This window comes from Leptodactylus fuscus, chromosome 3 (assembly GCF_031893055.1).
Source record: "Leptodactylus fuscus isolate aLepFus1 chromosome 3, aLepFus1.hap2, whole genome shotgun sequence".
Lineage (NCBI taxonomy): Eukaryota > Metazoa > Chordata > Amphibia > Anura > Leptodactylidae > Leptodactylus > Leptodactylus fuscus.
Window position 1 is genome coordinate 222,230,584 of NC_134267.1, and position 25,728 is coordinate 222,256,311.

The 25,728-nt window shown below is 40.2% G+C and overlaps 1 pseudogene; it reads right to left on the bottom strand.

The window, feature by feature from the left end:
• Positions 1 to 7,257: 7,257 nt before the first annotated feature.
• Positions 7,258 to 22,333, bottom strand: LOC142196936 (serine/threonine-protein kinase SBK1-like; annotated as a pseudogene).
• Between the last annotated feature and the right edge of the window lie 3,395 nt (positions 22,334 to 25,728).

Sequence of the window (25,728 nt, forward strand, 5' to 3'; positions counted from 1 at the left end):
ATTTTTATAAAATCCACAGAAGAAGAATACCAAAAGGTACCTTTTTCAATATCAAAATTTGGCTAAACCAAACAACTGTGCCAAAATTTTCCAAAACCCGCACCCGCCCACCATTCCCAGATAGAAGTATGAAAAAACTTCAAATGGAAATAATCCTAATCAAAATAATTAGAAAATGAGTTTGACAACAATACATGGGGGGGGGGGGGGGGGTTGGGGGGGACTTGGAGAAGACTACAAGGGTTCATAAAGGCACCTGAGGAAAGTGCCGGCATTGGGAGGCTCCTCAACGTGGGGAGGAGATGGCTGTTGTTCCACAGGAGCCTGGGCCAAAGGTGGTTCCGCTTGCACTGGGGTTTCACTGTCACTTTCAGACAAGTAATTGTCTGCCCTGGGTATGCGCCCTTTACATGCAGATTTGCACATCTGCCGGAACTGGCCTACCATGTACGCCAGAGCTGGCAGTTCAGGAGAAGACCGGAAGTCTACCGCCACAGCCGCCACATAGGCTTTAAATAACTGTTGCCTTGACTCTGGCAGACGGCGGCAGATGCCTGCCACATCATTACCAAAAAAAGTACAGTCGTCCTGGCTGCTCACCCGCTGGATAAGGGACAGGGCTTGACTTTCCAATTCAAGCTGCCTGTCACTTATCTGGGGGGTACTTCCGGTGTTCTCCTGGGTGGAAGGTGTGGGGTCTTGAGGGGTGCGACGTCGCCGAGACCTCTTTGGGAATTCCACCGGCTGTTCCTCCGGAGGAGTTAGGTGCACGGGAGAGGGGTGTGAGGCCGGGGAATGCACCCTGGAGGTTGAGGCGACGGGTGAATGACTTCGGCCCCTCTCCGGTTCATGCGAGGAGCAGGCTGCGGGGCTTTGTGGGATGCTCTCCCTTGGATGCAGTTCTTCCTGGGATGGTTGGCTTTGCTCCTGTGAGGCAGTGAGAGTGGTATTGCCGGAACTGCTGTGGATCAAAATGGAAAATATATTAAAGAACTGAAAACCCATGTTTTCAAACATCTTAAAAAAAAAAAAAAAAAAAAAAGGAAGGGCACACAAAACTTACCCATGAGAGACACTGCTAGTGATCAGGAACTGCAGCTCTGTCGCCATTGCAATTTTACCACGCTTGGATGGAGAAGCCCCACTCCGCTGAACCAGCCTGCTGTCTCGCATGAAGCGGTCCCTCACACTCTTCCACCGAGTGCGAACATCGTTTTCTGTAAACATCAATGTGAAATAGTTAAAGAAACCAAACGTTCAATAAAATTATCAGGAATTCATGGCAAAACTTCATTGCTAACTTGGCCAAATCACCATTTACTCACCAATTGTGCTCTTTTTGTTTTTGGTGAAGCTTTCCCAGTCCTGGAACAGGTCCTTACAGACTTGAAGCCATCCAGCATCTCGAGCATTTCGGTCCGAATATAGGGGATGGCTTTTGTCCCACAGGTTGGGCTTGTTCTGAACCTACATGTTTTTTTGCAAAAAAACAAAAAGAATATCAACATCTATGTCCCCCCAAAGCAAAGTGTAAGTGACCTTTTAAAAAATCAATAGCAACATGAAGTGAAAAGAAAAAAAAAAAAACTTTTTACCCACAAATACAACAACACTGGGCAGCTATACATTGAACAACGTTGCATAGGCATAGTGAAAACGTAGGGCAAAGCAAATTAGCTTATGCCAAAAAAAAAGGGAAATTAAGCTACCACAACCCTCAAAGATGTACATGTGATGAAGAAGGCCAAAAATGTTAAATATAAACTTACAAATTCCACCATTTGTTTGACATTTATGTCCATGCGATGGTAAGGGGCTGGTTTTTTGGATCGGGTAGTCATAATGTTGCTGCAAGGGCAAAAAAGAGAAAACCAAAGCTTAGGGCAAAAATAAATTGAAACAAAAACAAAAAGGCAAAGGGGAATAACAAGGTTTCGGGAAGGTATAAGGAAAGGCACATGAAACTGATTGCATATAAACACTTAAGCCAGCTATATTTTTCAAGCAAAGAAACTTCCACCATTTGAAAAGTGAAACATGTACATGTGAAAGAGGAATAACAAATCGGGTGGCTACTTACAGTAAATCCTGTGTTGTGTTCTGGCCAGCCAAAGACAAGACGGGACAATGCGGGCCCTTTTCCCTGATTTTGGGAATGCACGAATTTGTCTATTTGAAAGGGAAAGAACGAAATCTCCTAAGCCCAATTCAAATGAGGCAGGTAGTTTTAAAAAAAAACACATCTAGCACATAGCAAACACAACCTACTTACAGCTAAGATGGTGGGCTGGGATGCACTTAGAAATGGTGCTGAGGAAGAAGGAGAAGCCTTGCCAGCTCTTTCTAACTGCACGAATTTGTCTATTTGAAAGGGAAAGAACGAAATCTCCTAAGCCCAATTCAAATGAGGCAGGTAGTTTTAAAAAAAAAACACATCTAGCACATAGCAAACACAACCTACTTACAGCTAAGATGGTGGGCTGGGATGCACTTAGAAATGGTGCTGAGGAAGAAGGAGAAGCCTTGCCAGCTCTTTCTAACTGCACGAATTTGTCTATTTGAAAGGGAAAGAACGAAATCTCCTAAGCCCAATTCAAATGAGGCAGGTAGTTTTTAAAAAAAACACATCTAGCACATAGCAAACACAACCTACTTACAGCTAAGATGGTGGGCTGGGATGCACTTAGAAATGGTGCTGAGGAAGAAGGAGAAGCCTTGCCAGCTCTTTCTAACTGCACGAATTTGTCTATTTGAAAGGGAAAGAACGAAATCTCCTAAGCCCAATTCAAATGAGGCAGGTAGTTTTAAAAAAAACACATCTAGCACATAGCAAACACAACCTACTTACAGCTAAGATGGTGGGCTGGGATGCACTTAGAAATGGTGCTGAGGAAGAAGGAGAAGCCTTGCCAGCTCTTTCTAACTGCACGAATTTGTCTATTTGAAAGGGAAAGAACGAAATCTACTAAGCTACTATTTGTAAGAAATGGAGCAAAATTTAAAACATCCGTAAGAAATGAAGCTGTACGTTCTTTAATTAAAAAAAAAAAAAATAGACCCAATGAGGCAGTACTTACATGTGGAGATTCTCCAGCCAGCAAGCCAACAGGATGCACTGTGTGTCATAGAGTGATGAATAAGAAAAAGATGAGTCTCCTCAAATGGATGCCGTGTTTTGATGTCCGCCCCTGGACCAGCCCTTTTGGGAGGTGGTTATGAATATGGGTTGGCCTTTTTTTAGGGTTTTACTAGCGTATACGCGGCGCGTATACGCAGCGTAAACGTGAGCACATGTGCGTATACGCGTCGCGTATACGCGCCGCAAAAACAAAACACGCGCCCATAGAAAACAATGCCATTTTACGGACGTAATTTAACGTCCGTAAAATGACGGACGTAACAACATAAAATCCTAAAAAACACATTGAAGTCAATGGGATAGCAAAATTTACAAGCGTGATTTTACTGTACAAAATAAGCTAGCGTTTACTCAGTGTGAATGTACCCTCAGAGTGTTATTCATTGGTTGCCTTCAGGAACCAGTGTGTGATGGATCTGGCACTGGGATCATCATTTTTGTTATTATTACCAATGATGACATCTCTAGGAAACATCCAGTTATTCCACCATTGTAGGAGAAGCAGCATTTTATTATTTTTTGAAATATAAAAAAAATTTATATATTTCTTTTTTAATATTTTTGAAATATTAAAAGTCTTGTCCATCAAGGGCGTCTTGTCCAATATCTAAGCCACTCATAGGTGGGGGTCACCACATAATAGACATTAGGACATTTCCTAGGGATGATTTGCTGCTGTTGTTGCTGAGCACAAGGCTGTGCCCCGAGGGGAGCACAGGGTGGCTGATAGTAGTTGTAAGAGGGTTTACCTACTTTACCTTCTTGAGTAAACCAAGTACTGAATTAGAATACAAGTCACATTGTCAGCTAATGTGTGGGCAGTCACCGGTGTACATGGAGGATGGAGGGAACAAGGAAAATAGGAGCTACTTTCCATTGCCGGACTCCTACTCGGGATGTCTATTGTGATCGGGGGAGGTTCAGTAATGAGACCCTCATCTCCCTCCCTGTGGATAAGGAATACGTTTCATTCAGGATATGTCCCTAATAACAGGAGTTTCTCTAGGAGCGTATTCTGATGAAGCCATCAGTAGTTTCATATGGCCTGTGATAGTTAAAGGGGTGTTCGGACACCTTTTATTATTGATAGAATTTCAGAGGGGGCCATGATCATAAAATACCTACAGGCTGAGTGGAAACGCTGAGTGTTTTTTCTTACAGATTTTGTTGAGGTTTTATATAGCATGATATATGTATAGAACTATACATGGGACATCATAGGGATCTCTGATATTAACAAGCACCAAGAGCATCAGCAGACTGCAAAATAACCATATAATCTCATCAACAAATATCATCCTCCATATCAAGTATACAATGACCAGGAGACATGGAGGATATATAATGTACACCACTGTTATCATACCTGCCAACCGTCCCGCATTCAGCGGGACAGTCCCAGATTCCAGGTCCTGTTCCGGTCAGTGGGAGGTATGTTCATGTCATCGAGATAATTTTAGTGGTGAAGCAGAAGTCATCCGCAGACAGCTCCTACCTCCCCGCTCTGTGTGAAGCGCATCCCGGTCTGCTCCGGCCCCGAGCGCCATGTGATGACGTCCACAGATTCACTGCATGTAAATATAAGTGATATAAGGAGCAGCAAGTAAGATAAAGCTAAGCAAAGGCTGCTAAAGGGGACAGTGAAGATTTTGCACTGCTCGGGATGTATTTGTAGATAGTTTTCGGAAGCTGGATAACCCCTTTAATGCTGAATGTCAGTCCGTCTTGGCGATGCAGTAGGGCACTCACCACAAATTCCCACAGTCACCATGTATGTGGGATACCCGCCTTTTTAATCTTACATATACTTTTTCGAGATTCAGTTTTTCTTTCCTTATCTAATAAAGGTTACGTCTTATTGGCACAACCTCATATCTCACAGTACCCATCTTTCCTTTCCCATAGTCTACAGTCCATACATAACCAGCTTTATCTTGACCTTGTTCACATACCTGCGTCGTCTTCAAATGTGTCCATATGTTCCTGGTCTGGGCTCTTGATATTGTAGATCTTTGTAATGGCCTGAACCTCCAGAATATGGATGCTGGATTCCATTGTAGCTTTATAATTCGTCACCATAGATGTCTTTACACAGAAGACTGAACATTACTCTATAGGAATATACAGTGTATAGAGGTTTATTATATGGTCATGTCCAGGTCTATGGGCATTTGTTTTCACTATAAAGCTCAGTCAGGAATCTGGAACCTGCCATAACATGACAGACGCCCCAGTCTAGAAAAGGATGGGTGACAATTTTTGAAGATTTTTTTTTTTTTTTTTTAATAAGGGATTTTAACTTAAGAAAAGGCTCACAATGGAGTTTCTTGTACATAATTATACAATATTATAATCTCTAGCACTGTCAATGAAATGAACTGACCACACTCTGCAACCAACGCTATATTTAGGACGAGGGTATTGCAACAGTTTTTGGTGTTTGGTCTCACTGTGGTTGAACCTAAAGAAATCGTCAATTTATCCCCTGCCCTATGGATAACTTCTAGGAAATTGCTAAATTAGTTTGTTTTTGTTCTTTAAAAAAAAAAAAATTGTGATATAAGGAAATGGAGGTGTTTAGAATTTTTAGGTTTTTATAAAAGAAAATGTAAGCCTCCCGAGGGGACCTGCCATCATTAGACCACTTTTACAATAGACCGCAATACAAATAGATTTTTGTTAGTGTCGAAACATATAAAACCATATAAATTTGGTATTGCCATCGTTGTTCCTTCTCACAGAATATAGGCAATACGTCATTTTGGCTGCACAGTAAATGCTGTAAAACCAACACCCATAAGAAAATAGCAGGTTTTTTTTGTAAATTCCACCCCATCCCAGGTTTTGCATCCAGATTTCCAGTACACTACTCGCTATAGTAAATGACACTACTGCTAAGTGCGATTTGTCCTGCAAAAAATGAGCCTTCACACAGCTCTGAAAAGAATATGAAAAAGTTAGGGTTTTTGTATCGTTGGGAGTATAAAACAAATAAAAATCATAGATGGTTAAACTCTGCTAGGTGAGAGAATAGAGGGATATTCCAGGAGACAAATAAAGTTTACATGGCTGAAAGCAGGACCATGTAGGTGGAGCCAAGTGTTATATTTGGATCTAATATAGTCAATATAGGAATTAGCATATACGTCACATTTCTTAATACTCTACACTGGTGTACACTGACTGCACATATGAAAGAAAAACTTCAGCTCATTCAGGTGCCGCTGTCCATCAGAATGTACCTAGTTTTATGGTGACCGGCCAATTGTCCACTTGTGCTATGATGCTGGTGAAACCCTATAAGAGTATAAGGTATATGGTTATATCTATATATGGGTATATGAGTATATGTGTTTACTATCAGAGGGATCTCCCTATATACAGGTATTATATTATGTTACTAGAGAGAACTTTAGAAATTGCTTCCTGTTGAAAGAAAATACAATAGATTAATAAATTATACACAAATGTTCAGCAAACCCCTCCCTATAGAAAAAAAAGTGATCCCGACAGCCGCCATTCCCCCTGGGGGGGGCAGTGCAAGGACATTAAACACTTACTGCCAGGTCTCACCACAGATTCCAGCAGATCACAAGTAGGAATTTTCTAACGTGGAAGAAATCTAATAAAAATAATGTCCCCATGTCATAGACCTATATGAGACTGAAATAACTGAAATTAAAGAAAATCATAAAAAAAAACAAAAAAACAAAAAAACAACAAAAAAAAAAACCCCAATATTTCTGAACAATAAAGCAGTGAATTATATAAGCATTGAGTTCTATCTGGATTATCCCATAAAATGTATCTGACACTGACTGGGGGTTACCTGTTTCCTTCTCACAAGACATGATGATGTGACCAGAGATCCTCCTTGCCAAGATTCTTCAGCATCTGAACATCATCTCCAGTGTTTTGACTCTCTGGAGTTTCTTCCATGGTCACTAGGGAAATATCCTGAAGAGACTTGATCACATGATAGAAAGAAAAACTTGTAGTGTTACCAGAGCTATCTCTGCAGTTGGCAATGATATATTAGGTCTTCCACTATAGTTGATAAATATATTGTAGTACTCACCACCAAGATCTTACAAGAATGACAGCCCCAGCAAGAAGTCTTAGGCGATCTCCACTTCAGCTCCGATATCTAGATGGTTTCCTGAATAGATGTTCATGAGCGGATTGCCGGGGCTTGGTAAGTTGTCTTCATCATGCTCCATGATGAATATTTGATTTTCTTCGTTGAGCTCTATAAAGACTGTCACTGAGCTTTCTTCCTCCTCTACCACCTCCATTAAATAGGATGTCTCAGTCTTCCACGGGTTATTAATTTGGTCCAAGACCACAGAATGTTGATCAGAGGGGTCTTCAGCAAATAGCAAGTTAAACATATATAACGTTTCTGTTGTCACAGTCTCCCAACTTGTAGGTAGTGGCGCAAGACCTGAACTATGCTGCCATTGTCTGAACAATTGGTACATCCCGTCCTCTTCAGTGGCCCCCTCCCAGGGGTAATAACCTGTTAATGCAACAAAGAGAAGAACTCCAAAAGCCCAAGTGTCCACACTTTGCATATTTCCAAGTTGCATATTTCCGGGGCCATAAATGGAATGATGTGGGACATCATTGGGACGAGGCTGCCCGCATAACGTGTGAGTCCGAAGTCTCCCAACTTTATCTGATGGCACTCTGGGTCCATAAGGAAGACATTGTCGGGCTTTAGATCCCGGTGCACCAGACCTCTCATGTGCATAAATTCCAGGGCACTTGAAATTTGGACAGCACACCGCTTCAGACGGTCTTCAGGCATCCCAACCTGCAGAAATCAGATGAGTATTATGAGATGTACGTATATACTACCATATATAATCACATACAGTCCTATGAAAAAGTTTGGGCACCCCTATTAATCTTAATCATTTTTAGTTCTAAATATTTTGGTGTTTGCAACAGCCATTTCAGTTTGATATATCTAATAACTGATGGACACAGTAATATTTCAGGATTGAAATGAGGTTTATTGTACTAACAGAAAATGTGCAATATGCATTAAACCAAAATTTGACCGGTGCAAAAATATGGGCACCTCAACAGAAAAGTGACATTAATATTTAGTACATCCTCCTTTTGCAAAGATAACAGCCTCTAGTCGCTTCCTGTAGCTTTTAATCAGTTCCTGGATCCTGGATAAAGGTATTTTGGACCATTTCTTTCTACAAAACAATTCAAGTTCAGTTAAGTTTGATGGTCGCCGAACATGGACAGCCCGCTCTCAAATGATCTGAAAACAAAGATTGTTCAACATAGTTGTTCAGGGGAAGGATACAAAACGTTGTCTCAGAGATTTAACCTGTCAGTTTCCACTGTGAGGAACATAGTAAGAAAATGGAAGACCACAGGGACAGTTCTTGTTAAGCCCAGAAGTGGGAGGCCAAGAAAAATATCAGAAAGGCAGAGAAGAAGAATGGTGAGAACAGTAAAGGACAATCCACAGACCACCTCCAAAGAGCTGCAGCATCATCTTGCTGCAGATGGTGTCACTGTGCATCAGTCAGCAATACAGAGCACTTTGCACAAGGAGAAGCTGTATGGGAGAGTGATGAGAAAGAAGCCGTTTCTGCACGTACGCCACAAATAGAGTTGCCTGAGGTATGCAAAAGCACATTTGGAGAAGCCAGCTTCATTTTGGAAACAAAGATTGAGTAGTTTGGTAATAAAAAAAGGCGTTATGCATGGCGTCCAAAAAGAAACAGCATTCCAAGAAAAACACTTGCTACCCACTGTAAAATTTGGTGGAGGTTCCATCATGCTTTGGGGCTGTGTGGCCAATGCCGGCACCGGGAATCTTGTTAAAGTTGAGGGTCGCATGGATTCCACTCAGTATCAGCAGATTCTTGAGAATAATGTTCAAGAATCAGTGACGAAGTTGAAGTTACGTCGGGGATGGATATTTCAGCAAGACAATGATCCAAAACACTGCTCCAAATCAACTCAGGCATTCATGCAGAGGAACAATTACAATGTTCTGGAATGGCCATCCCAGTCCCCAGACCTGAATATCATTGAACATCTGTGGGATGATTTGAAGCGGGCTGTCCATGCTCGGCGACCATCTAACTTAACTGAACTTGAATTGTTTGTCCAAAATACCTTTATCCAGGAACTGATTAAAAGCTACAGGAAGCGACTAGAGGCTGTTATCTTTGCAAAAGGAGGATCTACTAAATATTAATGTCACTTTTCTGTTGAGGTGCCCATACTTTTGCACCAGTCAAATTTTGGTTTAATGCATATTGCACATTTTCTGTTAGTACAATAAACCTCATTTCAATCCTGAAATATTACTGTGTCCATCAGTTATTAGATATATCAAACTGAAATGGCTGTTGCAAATACCAAAATATTTAGAACTAAAAATGATTAAGATTAATAGGGGTGCCCAAACTTTTTCATAGGACTGTATATAGGACTGTGGCAGAGATGATGATGTGGTTGGTGCAGCAGCAGGTCAATCTGTTACTGTGACAGCCATTTTGTATGAAACGTTGTAATGTTAGGAGAGTCTCCTCCACCTATTGTAGGGCTCAGTGTATTCCTAAGTGTCATGATGTCAGCCTATGTCACATCACATGTCTACCTCTAGCCTTTGGTATGTAACAGTATAGAAGAGGGATATTGTATGTAGGAGAACATATAAAGTAGGCTTTTCTTACCTGGTCTTTAATAAGCTCATGCATGGTTCCTGAAGGTGCCAGCTCCTGGGTCAGTATATAATGTTCAGGAGTTTCTATGAAGATGGGGTGGGTCCTGATAATGCTGGGGTGCTCAGAAAGACGGACTGACAACGACAGCTCAGAAAAGAACAGATTCGGATCGGTCTTCTCTTTTCTTTGAAGCTTCGCTGCCAGCTGAGTTCCTAAAAATCAAAAAGACATTTTATTATGACTGGACTTTGATATGGTGGATCTCACTGATTTATTTGGGATCTGCCATCAATCTTATGTCTATAAGGCAGTGCTGGGACACCTTAGGAAGAACGAAGGCGCCTGACACTGGGGCCACTGGTTGATCAACTATTTGAAGCAGTTGCAGCCATTTCAGTACTTGCAAAGGTAAAAGTCACACCAAATATTGGTGGCATATAGGCTGAAGTAGAAATGCAGATTTTTTTGTTGCAGATTTTGTAGAGGTTTTTTTTGGCAGATGTTCTGTTTGGCAGTGATTTGGTAGTAGTAACTTGCACGTTTTGTGACGTTAGTATGCTGGGGCCGAGTAGAGTGAGTTGCGTCTACTGGTTTACGACGCAAAAGGTCAACCAGACAAGTAGAAAGTGTTGGGAAAGGATTTCTCAAACTCAAATCTGGTTGCGCTCTCGGAAGTACAGAAGTTCGTTAGGCAGAAGTGGTAGCGAGAATAGATTTATTGGTATAAGATCACATTTCAGGGTATCGGTACCTAACACATAGGCATCACCCCTTCTTCAGATCTAATTAAAAACAATAGAAAAAACAAACAAACAAAAAAAACAGTCTTCACAAGGTAGGACAGCACCCAGCTCCTCCTTTCTCCCCAGTAACTCTGTGGAGAGAGGAGGAGCTGGGTTCTGTCCTACTTTGTGAAGACTGTTTTTTATTGTTTTTAATTAGATCTGAAGAAGGAGTGGTGCCTCTGTGTTAGGTACTGATACCCCGAAACGTGATCTTATACCAATAAATCTACTCTCGCTACCACTTCTGCCTAACAAACTCCTGTTCTTCCAAGAGGGGGCACAACCGGAATTGAGTTTGGGGAATCCTTTCCCTAGCACTTACTATAAAAATGGAATAGGAAATATAATGGAAGCTCTTATAACTTCTGCTCAATCCACTCCTGGCTTTGGCTCAAAAAACACAACAAAATCTGCAGCAAAGACAGAAAATAAAAACCATCATTTGGAAGCATTCTTACTTTGAAGAAATTTTTTTCCACCTGCCTAAAATTTTTAAATAGAGTATATTGCCAACATTAGTCTACAGTACATGCAGAGTCTGATTTTGTCCTTTTTCACATATCTGTTCTGTAATCTTGAGCAAGTACCACTCGCCCATATGTCCCTTCTCCGAGCGTCTTTACTATCCAGAACACTTCGCAGATGTCCTAGACATGGAAAGCATTAATGACGTCCATTGTGATTCCTACAAAACAGAGACTGAACATTACTCTACAGGAATATACAGTATATGGAGGATTAGTATATGGTCATATATATAGATAGATAGATAGATAGATAGATAGATATTATACCGTGTGATGTATTTTTTGTCAACTCCCCTCCCCCCAAATAGTAAAGTAAATACAAAAAAAAAAAGTACCAATAAAAACTACATCTTACTCTGCAAATACAAAGCCCTTCCATATCTCCATCTATACAACAGTAAGAAAGTGAAAGGCATCAGAATACGGAGACCCCGGGAAATTGTTCAGTTTTTGAAAAATGACGTTTTATTTAGTAAAAGTGGTAAAACATAATAAACCAATATAAATAGGGAATCACCGTAATGGTAATGACCCGCCGAACAAAGCTGCCATGTCAGAACTTATCTGTACCCAAAATGGTGCCAAGTAACAGTATAACTTGTCATGCAAAGAACAAGCTCGCACATAGTTATGCTGACAGAAAAATACATTTTTGAAGGCAAAGATGAGAATATGAAAAAAGTCACCGACATTCACATCTACTCTTAGGAGTTAACCATTTCTGTGCTATATCTCCTATAACCCCCATCCATAGGATTCTCTCTCTTATCAAGTACAGATGTTTTACCACCCCACCCCCCATCCTCAGTTGAATAGAGTAAGGGGCACATTGTACATCCACCATTACATATAGGATGGGAGTATAACGTGGTACGGATCGGTGGGGGTTTCATCAGTCAGACCCCACAAAGCTATTTCTGCCCTAGTATATGGAGAGGGAATAAATCTCCCCTGGAGTCATGGAGGGGCTCACCTGCCTATTGGTTGTTTAGTGAATTGTTAATTTAATTTGTTCTGAAATTACATTAATTCAAGTCTAATGTCTAACTTTGTTCCATATTATAATATTCAGGGCCCGACTAACATTATTTGGATGTTTTTAGACACAAGGACACCTAATGTGTATAATTATTTTACTTTTATATGTTTTCTAGATAAAGAGGGTGATTTGTATTTAATTTTTTTTTTTAATTTAATTTGTGTGTGTATATATATATATATATATATATATATATACACACACACACACACACACACACTTATGTAATGATATTTAGTACAGTATTTATTAGACCCCCTGGGGGTTTCATGAGTCTTCAATGAGCTCCCGTTTATCTTTGTAATTGATCGCCGACCCACAATTTTGTTTTGGGGCTTGCCAATCTTCCCAAAAATGGCAGTGCCCATCTTCTGGCAGGAAAACAGCACCTTGGTCAGCTTTGACCGTATGTCCCTGTAATATATCATATAACTGTACGATGGACCCGTTTTGTTAGAAATTGAATATTGGTGACGAGAGGCCTCGCTTCTTCCCTACTAAAAGTGGAATAATTCTTTCTTACAAAGTGACTCAATTGTAGGAAATACAGAAAATCCTCAGAAAATAAACCCAGCTTTGTTCTAAAGTAAAAAAAATCTTACTTTCTAGACCAGACAACCTCTGGGGGGCGCTATACACAGACTCCACATAGAAAGGCCAATGTATAGAGAGTGTAAGCCAATTACTAGTCATTAGCATCACATTAGGATCTCACTAATTATCCTGTATGACTCTAGACTGGTGTTTGTTCTTCCTTGTATCTGGAAGTCCTACAACAAAGGATTAGTCCTCTCCTTGGAGTCAGCCCCCATTCCAGACACCTGGATAAAAGGAGTTTAATGGAAAATGTCCTGTCTGTATGGAAGCAGTACTTTCCTCTCAGAGTGAAAACCTGACGGCCCCCATTATAGTCTATATAGTCTGTCATATCTATATATAGATAGATCTGAGGGCCTATAGATAGATAGTAAGCAGCCTTACTGAGCAGCCATATTGGTCAGGCCAAAACTGCCTGATAGTAAGATTGTCATTATTGCTTCCTATACAGGAGCCATCATCACTGGAGCTGCTGAGGTAAAGTGAAAGCTGAGCTCTGATTGGCTGCTATGGGCCTGTGAGGCGGTTTCCATTACTGAGCTGTGATAGTAATACTGTGTGAGGCGGCTCTGGATTACTATTCATCCTATTACATCTCCTATCAGTGGCAGGTGAATACTAAAGGCTCACAATACTAAGGACTGGTTTAATGCCGCCCAAAAAACAAACGTCTATCAGGTAAGTTCATCCAAAAGCTACGAACTGAAAATTGTGTCAAAGAGCTGAGACAAGTGAACAACGGGACTCGGGGCTTGTAAGGAAACGGATGTTGTGGATATTCTACTAATATATATATACACACACACACACACTGTATATAGCATTGTGGGTATATATAGTCCATGGGTAACTGCTTTTAAGCGGATTTCAGTTTTTGGGGTCACTAATCAAACCCAAAGAATGAAATCCCAAGAACAGGTGTGAACCAGTTTGATTCTCTCTGGGTCTGTTAGTGACCATTAATGTCCGTTTACACCAAATCCATCACATGTCCATTATTTTTCGCGGACAAAACATCCTGCAAGCCGGACTTGTGCCTATTAAAAATATCGGTTCATCAAACGTCCGTTAATTTTTAACATTAAAGTCTATGGGTGACAGACGGGTGTCCATTATTTTGTCAGTTAGTACTGTCTATTCTTTTTCTGCACATGCTCAGAAAGCAGACAGACATTGAACATTAGTGTGAACCCGGCCTTACCTGTATTCTGCAGCTTATCACGATTACAGCCCTACAGAATTTATATTGTTTTTTGTAATATTTTAACAACTTACAACTCTGAAAGATATTTTTTTGAGTTGCCATATTCTGACTCCTGTGGGTTTTTTTTTTTTTGCAATCTTGTATATAGAGCTACATAGAGAAAGTTGTGTGGTGTTATTTTTACCATTTTGGGATTCTGAGGAATTGATTACTTTTTACTCAAATTTTTCTGGCAGGTGAAACAGAATAAAGTTCGGCCCTCTACAGTTTTCACAGCAAGGAAAAAATCTTTTGATAGGTTTAGTGTTTGGGCATTTCCGGACATGGGAATACTAAATTAGTTTTTTTTTACTTTTTATTTGTGATTTAAGGAAAGAGGGGCGATTAGAAAAGTTATGGATGTGGAGAGTATAAAACAAAAAAAATCCAAGATGCTTAGACCAGGCTAGATGGGGAATAGAGGGATCTGGCAGGACACAAAGTTGGCGTGGCTGAAGTCCTTGCAGGAATTTTCTCGGTGGATTCTGCGGCAGAGTCTCCAGCACTAGTGACAGGCGGCCTTATTACTCGTAGAACTATCCGGATAGATTACATTTATTCCATATTAAAGGTTGTATATTATCTTATTGAGACCTATCACTGAATTACTCTGCTTTTATTTTTTCTAACCAGAAGTGTAACATGAAGATCCTGAGCCATAATACAAGATCTGTGTCGGCCTCCTACACCCTCAATTGTAACGTATTATTTATAGTATTGGTCTCCTTGAAACTTAGGCCCGATTCACATCTGCGCATGAGTTTCTAAAAAAAAACATTTACCTAAGGAAACCAGCGGACACCATAGACCATAATGGGCTCCATGTGCTTTCCGTACCAAAAACGCAGAGAGAAAAGAATGCTGCTTGCAGAACTTTTCCCTGCACATTCTTCAAGCAGAGAGTGGAACAGAATTGCCCAAACGCAGATGGGAACTGGGCCTAAGGCCACCTGTAGCGGGCGGCAGCAAAAGAGTGATGCGGGAAAAACCACCAAGGCAGCGCTTTTCACGGAACATCTGCAAAGATTTCTGCTTCCCTTATATCTATAGTGAAACTGTTGAGGTTTCTGTAGATATAATTGAGAAGCTGCGCAATGAGTTTTGGATATTGCCATGTGTCCGCTGCGCGTATTTTTCCGCTACAATCCCATCCACTTTGCAAAGACTGTAAAACCTTTACGCCACGTGGGGGCCTGGCCTATCATAGGAAAAGATTAAGGGGTCCCCTACAGCTTGTGGTGTATATAACTATAGATTTTTTTTATGTAGCTTGTGAGACCCATATAGGGATCACAATGTACATTTTATGTTCTCCTATCAGAATGTGTTTTTTTTTTTTTGTAGAATGGGAGGAAATCCACGCAAACACAGGGAGAACATACAAACTCCTTGCAGATGTTGTTCCTGGTGGGATTTGAACCCAGGACTCCAGTGTTGCAAGGCTGCAGTGCTAACCACTGAGCCATCGTGTTGCCCCTTCTATAACTATAGATTAACATGGCAGCAACACATCCATTACTACTCTACAGTCAGGAGCACATGAGATAAGCGGCCATGAGTAGCCCATTACCTCTCACTTTCCTATTCCTGCCTATTCCCAGCCCCAGGTATAACAAGGTGCAGGTAGCAGAAAGTATTTACCTTCTTCTCTTTGTAAGAATATAGGAATCAGCATATAAGTCACATTTCTTATTAAGGTGCAGACAGTCAGTGCATAGCTATAGGATGGGACAGGGGCACAACAAAAAGAAAGCTTAGGCTCCAGGGAACACAAAATGGCCCATAATAGATGAAAGGGTTTTACTTTTCTTCCTAAACTGAGTTTGGAGGACTTTTCATACAAGTCATAGTTAACTTGCTATGTGTGCCGCCCCCAAATACTCTACATACACCCCTGACTGCGCATAGTAACAATAACTTATTCAGGCCTATTCAGATTCTGCTGTCCAGCACCAAATACCCAGTGTTCTGGTTCCCGGCCAATTGTCCACATGTTGTGCTAATGTGAGAGGTGACAACTACTTGTCCATGTCTGACAACCTGAATGACTACTGTTGTATATAGTTACACAATGTCTGCTGATTACATTATATTGTGTGGACTAATGGCCGGGATATAATCCTTTTATCGGTAGTTTCTTCAGGAATATATTCCCACAATCATTTTATATGGGTGTATTCTATGGACATGGAAGGTTAAATACATGCCAGATATGTTAGTATTACCCCCGCCTTACAGTCAGCCTAATTGCGGACTGTAGAAATGTACCTTTATTAAAAACTTTATTTGAACAGATTGTTTTTCTCCTCCCTCCTAAAGACACCTGGGCCGCACCTCCCAGTATTACACATTGATCTTATACTTCTCAGAAAAACCTACAACAATGAGCACAAGGTTCTTAGTATACATTTTGATCAAGGTGTATAAGCCCACCAGCACTACACGGAAACCTCTGTATAGCAGATCCCTCAGATAACGAGATTTCACTGCTTGGGGCAACGTATCATGGAGGAAAACTTTTGTTATTTATTTTTTTTTTTTTTAAAAGATTAAGGGTCTTACACTTACTGCGGAGGGACCGATCATTTGTAAGAGGGGCTAGTTATAAGGCAGAAGTATTATATTTAACCACTTCCGGACCGCCCATAGAGTATATACGTCCAGGAAGTGGTTGCCTAGTTCTGACAGGACGTACCTGTACGTCCAGTCAGAACACAGCAGCTGCACGGAGATCGTGCAGCTGCTTTCAATAGGAGCCGGCTGTAACTTCAGCCGGAGCTCCCAGAGAGAAGTCAGGGCAGATTTATTACCTCCCCTGCTTTCTCGATCGCTGTGTATACAGCGCTCAATGAGCGCTGTATACACGGCTATGGATGCTGCCATAATTCAGCCGCCCTCTGACCCGGCAGACATGTGATCTGCTGGGAGCAGTGTCTTACAAGAGCTGCTGGGTCCTACAAGACCCCAGATCAGCTCAGTAAGCTGTATATACAGCATGCAGGAGGCTGTATTTCTCCTACAACTGGGGTTAAGTGTACCAGCCCCAGTTATAGGAGAAATCAGCCTCAAGTACAAAAAAAATAAGTGATCAGATTTCCCAAAGGTCTCTTATCACCTTATGGGGACACAATCTGGAAAAAAAAATAAAATAAAAATCTAATAAAAAGTGTAAAAAAAATGTAAATAAAATAAAAAATAAATACGCTAATAAAACGCTGTTATTAAAGGTTATAGCCCCACCCCCGACGACACCATACAAAATAAAAATTACCGTAACAGAGAGGAAAAACTATTATAAAGTTTTTCAGTGACACTTTGTGTCTGGTTTTCAATTTATTTATTTTTTTAATTTAATAACACAATTTCCCTCCTATTTTGTTTATATTTTCCTGGATATAAAAAAAATTAAAACACATTCGAAAATAAAGATAACATAAAAATAAAGCCCTATGTATCCCTGAAAAAAGACGCAAAAATTAGTTGACTGAGACATACGAAAAAAATGTTACAGACCTCAAAACCGCACATACAAAATAAACCGAAAATGTGTCTGGTCCTGGACCACAAATTGGCCCGGTACTGAAGTGGTTAAGGAAGGCTCTTACAAGGTATTTACAGAGGGAGCTAATATAATAGGAACAAAGTATAAGTATAAAAAATGTTGTCAGACAAATTTATAAATGAATAAAGTTTTTAGGAATAATTAATAAAAATAAAAAGTAACAAAATGAATACAAATAAATTACATATAAGACAGGGGAACCAAAACTACCAGAGAACAATGTGGAAGGTGCAGGGATCATACTGGTGCGGGGTATAAACATATAATGCTGCTGTAAATTGTACAAGAGACAATGTCTCAATATAGCAGGATTGTAAAAATATAAACCATAAATCCCTCAACCAAAACCATGTAATAGGGGTGCAGGGTGTACAATGTAACAGGTACATATATAGCGGATATATAGAGCATCAACCGTTCTGAAAGAGATAGCAGTAAAGAAAAGTGACCAAGTGTGCGCATAATAATGAACAAGGCAGAGGCGAATAGTAAAGCACAAGAAAACCTGGTCAAGTTCCAAACATCACCAAAGTAGACCCACAGGAAAAAAGCACCTTAGTAAATCCTAATGGGACCTTACCACAAATGGACGTGCGTTTCGCCGATATGGCTTCATCAGACATTGTCTCTTGTACAATTTACAGCAGCATTATATGTTTATACCCCGCACCAGTATGATCCCTGCACCTTCCACATTGTTCTCTGGTAGTTTTGGTTCCTCTGTCTTATATGCAATTTATTTGTATTCATTTTGTTACTTTGTTTTCTTATTTTTATTAATTATTCCTATTAAACTTTATTCATTTATGAATTTGTGTCTTTTTGACAACATTTTTTGCACTTTATAGTTGAAATTCAGTATTTGTGCCTTTGTTTACTTGGTTTTTCTACTATTATAAGTATGTAGACCCCCATTTATAAAGGAGTTCTAGTGGCCTCTGTATAATGTTTTATATCCAGTAATTGTCTACATAGCGGTAATAGTTCTCCATGGTATAGCGGTGTTATGTCACAGCCAATATGCATATTTATAAAAAAAAAAAGTTCATTTTTTTTGTTAAAGACCCTTTCAATGCCACTGCCTTTTGAATCAACTAAATATGACAATTCTGTTGATATAATAAAATTTGGGGCTACACTTTCACAAAAAACAGCCCTGCTAGCTACCAGGCAAAGCCCCGAGGCTCTGAACAATACCACTCTATGGACACAATCACTAGACAGCACTGCACCATGTGAACAGACCCCAAAAAGTTCCCCTTACCATATGTCCTCAGTGACAAGACTGAGCGCTAGTAGATGGATCCCTTATATAATCTCCTGCTAATAAAGGCCACCTGGGCCGAACGGGAGGAGCGCTGGGACCAAGCAAAGCAAATGCAGATCCTAGTATTATACACTGATGTACGCGTCTCAGCAAAATCTACAAAAAAATAATATGAGGTTCTTAGTATACATATTGATCATGGTGTATAAGCCCACTAGCCAGGTTACGGCGACCTCTATATAGTGGGTGCCTACTCTATTGGGGGGGTACCACATGGCAACCACCATCACAACACATAGTAACATATACTAAGAACCTTGTGTTAATTTTTGAGAAGCAAAGATCAATGTAATATACTGGGATGTGCAGTCCATGGTTTTTTTTTTCTCTAAAATAATCTTTTATTCTTCAGCGTTATTAGGACAAAATTTGGGCAATTTTTGCAAATTTTTTTTATTATAAAGTACTGTATATATAAAAAAAACAAAACACACACACACACACATATATATTAGAGATGAGCGAGTAGTATTCGAAACGACAGTTTCGAATAGCACGCACCCATAGGAATGAATGGAGCTGGCCGGCACGCAGACGGGGCCGGCGTCCTGCCACTTAACCCCTTGCGTGCCAGCTGCGTCCATTCATCTCATATATATATATATATATATATATATATATATATATATATATATATATTTTTTTTTTTCCTCCATCCTCTGGATACAATCCTCTAATAATGACCTGCAAATTTCCCTTCGCTAATAGAGGTCAGTATTGTCCTCTGTTAATTGGCTAACATGAGTCATGTGACTGGTGGCCTCTGATTATGGTTGATAGCAGAGAACAACAGTGAGAGGACCTTTCACCGATTTGGGCACAGGTAAAGAGCTACGGTACTGGCACCGATAGCTCTTTACCCGGGGCACAGATCAGGAAACCCGACAGTGCGCTGAATTCAGCAGTATATAGAACTGCCTGTGCCCCAAACCATGAAAGGTCCTCTTTAACTGTTGGGAGATATGAGGAGGTGTAAAAAAAAAAAAATAACCCATTCCTACTGACCTTGTGTTACCTAGGGTGGAGGTCTCTGACCTGTGTCTAACCAGCTGCGGTAAAACTACTTCTCATAAAATGCCCGGGCAGTATAAGGCAAGAGCTAGAATGTCACAGGTAGGAAACCATTTATATAAAAGAGAATAAACCCTCTGATACTGAGTAACCATATCATTCCCTCACACAGACCTTCAGAATTCCTCCAGGAAAATTTACCAACAAAAATCTAAATATTCAAGAATATATTTCAGCTTGTCAAATAATGACCCATCATCAAAACTGCTTTAAAACTTCTAAACCCCCCCCCCACTTTAAAAAATTTGCTATCACTGTGATTCCTCCAACCCACAGAATACAGATAACATGTCTTTTGTACTGCACAGTGAACACCATAAAGCCTATAAAAAATGGGGCAAATGCTGTTTTTTTCTCATTTCACCCCATTCAGAATTTTTTCCAAGCTTCCCAGTATATCACACACAGTGTTAAATGGCGCCATACAGAAATAAGCCTCATATGGCTCTATAAATGGAAAAATAAAAATGTTATGACTTGTGGAAGGCGGGAAGTGGAAACCTGAAAATGCAAAATCAAAAAATGGCTGCAGCAAGTAGTTAAACTATCGCGTGTGGCAGCGCTGTTCAGTGGCGGGGGCTGCAGTCTATGTGCACACTTATTTTGTCTTATGATTAGACCTATTACTATTCCTCTATTCAGCAACCCCGAGTCTCCTGACTTGGAAACATTTCTTACTTTTCACCAGGTCTAGTCTGGTTCCTTCTAGGGATGGGACCACTACTTATTGGCTACCCTATATAGGCTGAGATTGACAGACCTTGATCTACAGAGATCCTACAATGTAATAGTATACAGGTAGAGACCTGGCAGGTCTATGTATCTGACAATTGTAGACTCGCATCACTTTATAACATTCATAGAAATGGCCAAATCTTGGATTTTTCTCCCCACAAGAATAATTTGTAATCCACCTCTCAGGCCTGGTCCACATCTCACATCTCACGTTCTGTGAAGACATTACTGCAGCTCAGCTCATACAATGTCCACAGAACGGCAGAAATCTCTTCACATTAAACATTTTACAAATTGAAACCCGACACAGAAACTTATTTAAAAACTTTTATTTAAATCAGTCAGATAATGAGGTATTGGTGATATTTTTGCCAAAATTTGAAATTGTTCTTTAAAAACAAAGGGTGTAAAAAAATATTTTGGCAAAAACATGTAAGCTCGCAACCCACGTCAAGGGTCCTCATTTTCTTGCGAGTCCCTACACTAACTAACAAAGCAAACCAGTCTAACTAAATGGCAGTAAAGGAAACTAACAAGTGTTACAAACTATTCACAGCCCTAAAAATAATCACATTCTAGACTGTCTATAACTAGTTACATAGTAGATGAGGTTGTATGAAGACAATAGTCCATCAAGTCCAACCTATAACCCTACAATCCCTACAGTGCTGATCCAGAGGAAGGCAAAAAACCCCACGAGGCTTATGGCAATTATTCAGGGAAAAAATTCCTTCCCAACTCCAATCTGGCAGTCAGTATAAGACCCTGGATCAGCGTGTCCTTAAAATCTAGAATCCATAACCCCGAATATTATTCTGTTCTAGAAAGGCATCCAGGCCCTCTGAACTTGTCCAATGTATCCGCCATCACCACTTCATGGGGCAGAGACTCCATAGCCTCACTGCTCTTACTGTAAAGAATCCCCTTCTATGATGCTGGTGAAACCCTATATGGTTATATGTATATATGGGTATATGTGTATAAGGTATATGGGTATGTCTATATATGGGTATATGGTTATATGTATATATGGGTAATTGTATATATGGGTTTAGTATCAGAGGGATCTCCCTATATACAGTTATGTTGCTACAGAGAAATTGCTTCCTGCTGAAAGAAAATACAATAGGTTAATAAATTATACACAAATGTTCAGCAAACCCCTCCCTATAGAAAAAAAAGTGATCCCGACAGCCGCCATTCCCCCTGGGGGGGGGCAGTGCAGGGACATTAAACACTTACTGCCAGGTCTCACCACAGATTCCAGCAGATCACAAGTAGGAATTTCCTAAAGTGGAAGAAATCTAATAAGAATAATGTCCCCATGTCATAGACCTATATGAGACTGAAATAACCGAAATTAAAGAAAAACATAAAAATTAAAAAAAACAAACAAACCCCAATATTTCTGAACAATAAAGCAGTGAATTATATAAGCATTGAGTTCTATCTAGATTATCCCATAAAATGTATCTGACACTGACTGGGGGTTACCTGTTTCCTTCTCACAAGACATGATGATGTGACCAGAGATCCTCCTTGCCAAGATTCTTCAGCATCTGAACATCATCTCCAGTTTTTTGACTCTCTGGAGTTTCTTCCATGGTCACTTGGGAAATGTCCTGAAGAGACTTGATCACATGATAGAAAGAAAAAACTTGTAGTATCACCAGAGCGATCTCTGCAGTTGGCAATGATATATTATGTCTTCCACTATAGCTGATAATTATATTGTAGTACTCACCACCAAGATCTTACAAGAATGACGGCCCCAGCAAGAAGTCTTAGGCGATCTCCACTTCAGCTCCGATATCTAGATGGTTTCCTGAATAGATGTTCATGAGCGGATTGCCGGGGCTTGCTGTGTTGTCTTCATCATCCGATATGACGATTACTTCACTTTCGTCGTCTTCTATAATGATAACCTTCCATGGTGTGTGAATGTGATCCAAGACCACAGAATGTCTATCAGATGGATCTTCATCAAACAGTAAATTGAACATCGGTAACACTTGTATTGTCACAGTCTCCCAATTTCTAGGCAGTGGTGTAAGTCCTGAACTTTGCTGCCACTTTCTGAATCGCTGGTACATCCCGTCCTCTTCAGTGGCCCCCTCCCAGGGGTAATAACCTGTTAAGGCAACAAAGAGAAGAACTCCATAGGCCCAAGTGTCCACACTAGCACTTAAATATAGATACTCACCGCTCTTCAAGTTGCATATTTCTGGGGCCATAAACGGAATGATGTGGGACATCATTGGGACGAGGCTGCCCGCATAACGTGTGAGTCCGAAGTCTCCCAACTTTATCTGATGGCACTCTGGGTCCATAAGGAAGACATTGTCGGGCTTTAGATCCCGGTGCACCAGACCTCTCATGTGCATAAATGACAGAGCACTTGAAATTTGGACAGCGCACCTCTTCAGACAATCTTCAGGCATCCCAACCTGCAGAAATCAGATGAGTATTATGAGATGTAGGTATATACTACCATATATAATCACATATATAGGACTGTGGCAGAGATGATGATGTGGTTGGTGCAGCAGCAGGTCAATCTGTTACTGTGACAGCCATTTTGCATGAAACGTTGTAATGTTAGGAGAGTCTCCTCCACCTATTGTAGGGCTCAGTGTATTCCTAAGTGTCCTGATGTCAGCCTATGTCACATCACATGTCTACCTCTAGCCTTTGGTATGTAACAGTATAGAAGAGGGATATTGTATGTAGGAGAACATATAAAGTAGGCTTTTCTTACCTGGTCTTTAATAAGCTCATGCATGGTTCCTGAAGGTGCCAGCTCCTGGGTCAGTATATAATGTTCAGGAGTTTCTATGAAGATGGGGTGGGTCCTGATAATGCTGGGGTGCTCAGAAAGACGGACTGACAACGACAGCTCAGAAAGGAACAGATTCCGATCGGTCCTTTCTTTTCTTTGAAGTTTTGCTGCCAGCAGAGTTCCTAAAATCCAAAAAGAGACATTTTATTATGACCGGTCTTTGATATGGTGGATCTCACTGATTTATTTGGGATCTGCCATCTATCAGATTTTTTTGTTGCAGATTTTGTAGAGGTTTTTTGAGTCAAAGCCAAGAAAGTAATAGGAAATCTATAGGAAGCTCTTATAACTTCTGCTCAATCCACTCCTGGCTTTGGCTCAAAAAACACATCAAAATCTGCAGCAAAGACCGAAAACAAAAACCATAATTTGGAAGCATTCTTACTTTCAAGAAATTTTCTACACCTGCCTAAAATTTTAAATAATAGAGTATATTGCCAGCATTAGTCTACAGTACATGCAGAGTCTGATTGTGACCTTTCTCACATACCTGTTCTGTAATCTTGAGCAAGTACCACTTGCCCATATGTCCCTTCTCCGAGCGTCTTTACTATGCAGAAGACTTCACAGATGTCCTGGACATGGAAAACGCTGATGATGTCCATTGTGGTTCCTACAAAATAGAGACTCAACATTACTCTACAGGAATATACAGTATATGGAGGATTAGTATATGGTCATATATATATATATATGGAGAAAGAGATTATACCGTGTGATGGATTTTTGTCAACTCCCCTCCCCCAAAATAGTAATAAAGTAAATACAGAAATAAGTACCAATAAAAACTACATCTTACTCTGCAAATACAAAGCCCTTCCATATCTCCATCTATACAACAGTAAGAAAGTGAAAGGCATCAGAATACGGAGACCCCGGGCAAATTGTTCAGTTTTGAAAAATGACGTTTTATTTAGTAAAAGTGGTAAAACATAATAAACCAATATAAATAGGGAATCAACGTAATGGTAATGACCCACCGGACAAAGCTGCCATGTCAGAACTTATCTGTACCCAAAATGGTGCCAAGTAACAGGATAACTTGTCATGCAAAGAACAAGCTGGCACATAGTTATGCTGACAAAGCAACAAGCAAAGATGGAAAATGGAACAAAGTCACCGACATGAACGTACAAACTACTCTTAGGGGTTACAGGAGATATAGCAGAGAAATATTTATCCCCCATCTATAGGACCCCCCTCTACTCTCTAGAACTGGGATGTTTTACCCCCTCCCCATGTAAATAGAGTAAGGGGCACACTGTACATCCACCATTACATATAGGATGGGAGTATAACATATATATATATATATATATATATATATATATATATATATATATATATAACAAATTTGTGCCATTGGACATTAGAATCTATGGCTGATAACTAAAAGGGTAATGATCATGTTCTAGTCAGAAGGCAACAAAGGCAACAAGACCCCAAACCTACTAGTAATGACCCCAAATCTATAAAGCATGGAGGAGCAGACTTACCTGGGTAGTGATGTGGGATGGATGAAGAGGTTCTCACGGCCAGTTGGTTGCAATAAGTAGGGTTGTTGGATTTTAGGAAAAATATCAGATCCAGTCAGTAAGATATAACAAGATGTGTCCACTGATGTCTTCTCCAGAGAGCAATTCTAGGAATAGCAATGAGACCAATTCTCCATCCCATCTTATAGCCAGGAGATTCTTAATGAAGTTGTGGTCACTCCCCCTTTATTAGCAATTGTATGGGGACATGTCTATTCAATTGCCCATTTATGTCCTCACTAAAACTTACCCAATAATGGAGATTCTATTGTTAGAAACTAATTAAATATCTATTCAGTCCAGAGGTGCCATGTAGCTGCCATTTAGGGGCGGTGCCCACCTGACTAGTGTTTGCATTACAACAACCTAAGTCTTGTGTCCTCTCCTATGGCAGTGCCCAAGACAGAAACTTGACTCTTGTTTCATATTGTAATGTACATAATCCATTCTTATATTTATTCTAGGGAAGGGGGAGATTTGTAATTCTTGTTAATTTAACTTGTGTGTATACACTAATATATATATATATACCAGCAAATATAAATAATATATCTACACCAGCAAATCTGGGGATTATCCCACAAATTGCACGGCAGAAACCCCTCTGCAGGCAAAAGGGTTTGCA